At 33.9% G+C, this 2474-nt stretch overlaps 1 protein-coding gene across 2 annotated transcripts in view; it reads right to left on the reverse strand.

Moving 5' to 3' along the window:
* dmpd (F-box protein dampened) overlaps nt 1–2159 on the reverse strand; it is an 8252-nt gene extending 6093 nt beyond the window's left edge. For both annotated transcript variants that reach the window (XM_017609824.1, XM_017609825.1), the window contains exon 1: nt 1838–2159. The gene's annotated coding sequence lies outside the window, so the exon portion shown is untranslated. The remainder of the gene's footprint in view (nt 1–1837) is intronic.
* Between the last annotated feature and the right edge of the window lie 315 nt (nt 2160–2474).

Raw genomic sequence — 2474 nt, forward strand, 5'->3', positions numbered from 1 at the left:
AAATTATAAGAATTTGTGAGATTTGACATAACACCCGCAATACAAAATACATGTGGTTGTTGTTGTTGTATTCTTGCCACCACCTTGTATAAATTCGCCTCGTGCAAAAACAAAATGCAAGACTTTGCCATGCTAAACACTGTGGCGAAGCGAGAGAGTTATATGGACAAATATGAGCCACTATGATTCAATTGATTCATGTGAGCCCTACGGCATCAACTGAGTTACTGAGTTACATTTTTTTTGGACAGGGAGTCTGAGTTACCGATTCACTTATAGGAATCAACTCAATAACTCAACTCTGAGTTGAGTTACCCACCTCTAATTTAATGCCTAGTGGAAATCCAGCTCAAATTGTTGAATTTTTCTAACTCATAGTTAAATATATAATAANATTAAAATCTATACATATTCAAACATTTCGTTGTTTACTTCTATTTTTTTACAAATATAAGGTACTTTGCTTTTACCGCTGTTANTGATTCATGTGAGCCCTACGGCATCAACTGAGTTACTGAGTTACATTTTTTTTGGACAGGGAGTCTGAGTTACCGATTCACTTATAGGAATCAACTCAATAACTCAACTCTGAGTTGAGTTACCCACCTCTAATTTAATGCCTAGTGGAAATCCAGCTCAAATTGTTGAATTTTTCTAACTCATAGTTAAATATATAATAATATACTATTTCACTATGTTCTAATTTAGCTCATTATGAACCAAAAAAAAAGAGCATCGTGAAACTACTAGTGTTCGCTATGCAAAAAATTTGTACAAGTTGGTACCAATTGTTACCAAATCGTGTTCGCTTAGCCAAAAACCCAGTAAAACTCGCAAGGAGAGAGCACAATTTTGACATTTCATTTGGAGGAGAAGTTGCAATTCGTGCTTTGAAAATGTTTGCCAGTAAGAATTTGCAAGCAGGATTGTGGCGCATGGTTGCATTTTTGTCAACATTAATTTGAATCAACGAGTTCGTTAACTTTAAAAATGAACAATCTTGTTGCGATTTACTAATGAAAGAAGTATGTAAATGTTCGTTTATTCAATTAATTACNTGTTCCAACTTACAGGTTTTATGTCAATAGGAACGACTTCCTGTAATTTCTGACTAAATCCTGTATACCGGAAGAATAGCTGAAATTTGACAATGGCCCGCTAAAAGCAAAAACAAAATACAAGTAATTGTTGTATTTGCTCAATCGATACCACCTTATATGTATTCGCCTTGTTAATGCCCAACTTTGTCATTACAATTTTTGCCATTTAATGTAAGGGTGGGTAACTCAGCAAATTTATAGGAGTTGTGNTTATTCAATTAATTACATTAATTCCAAACATTTGAAAGGTACTGGGCTGAAAAAGCTGTATTCGTAATCGGAACGCACTCGACACCACTGTCGATATAGGAAACCCGACAGTGACTTCCACACTGAAATTGAAGCGTATGTTGAAGAAAGTCGGAATAAGAAGAAATATACGTGTAGGTCCTGTTTTGGTTTCCACCTGAAATAATTAAAAAAATTTATTATGCTCGAAATGCAACCGTGGACGCCAGCTGGCAGTGAAGCTTGCTAATGGTTGCTAATTCCTTAATAAGTTTCTCTCTTTGGGAGAGTAAGGTACCTTGTTCTCTGAATTTTGTTACTGGCTAATTATTACTGGCAGTTGCATAGCGAACACTCCTACTGTTTGCGGTGTACTTCAGTTTGTTCAATATTCCTACTTTAGCTCCCAATTATTTGCTCATGTGTTTTTTTTAGCTATATTGTTTATATTGATATTGCTGATGTTTTGATTACAATTGCAGTTGCTGCTGCAAAATGAATTTGATTACCAAATTATCCTGCTGCTGTTGTATTTGCTGCTGCTTGGCTCAGCAATTTTCCTTATATGCGCTTCCACTTCACCAGCATTGCGTGCGTTTTTGGAGGCTTCTGTTCCCGCACCGTTCTTCCAATAATTGTATCACTTTAGTAATCTGGAAATACATACATACATATGTATATACAGTCAATGTGAAAAATAATAAGGACACGACATTTTAACCAGTTTTGGCTATTTTTTTATTTTGTTTAATGTTTATTTTTATTTTTAAATATCATTATGTAACAAAATATAAGTCTAAATTTAAACTGCGTGGAAAAATTAAAAAAATTTGAAAAACTCGACAAATTTTTACAACAAACTTTTTATTAAGAATTTTCTGAAAAATTCAAAGTATGCAGTTTTAAAGCCCATTCAATTCAGGTGCAAGTTTCAAGTGGCTAAGGATTCGCGTTGATTTTTGACAAATTTTGCCGATGGTGTTGTTTTCTTCCATACAAAAAAATTTGCGAACTTTCTATCAAAGAAAATGCGGGACAAAATCAGCAAAAATAAATAAAAAATCATCAAAACTAAACGCGAATTCTGATCCACTAGAATTTAATGGGCTATAAAACTGCATGCAAAATGCGTTGCAAAAAAAAAAA

The sequence above is a fragment of the Rhagoletis zephyria genome, unplaced genomic scaffold, assembly GCF_001687245.7.
Source record: "Rhagoletis zephyria isolate East Lansing unplaced genomic scaffold, Rhagoletis_zephyria_1.1 Rzeph_scaffold_00257, whole genome shotgun sequence".
Classification (NCBI taxonomy): domain Eukaryota; kingdom Metazoa; phylum Arthropoda; class Insecta; order Diptera; family Tephritidae; genus Rhagoletis; species Rhagoletis zephyria.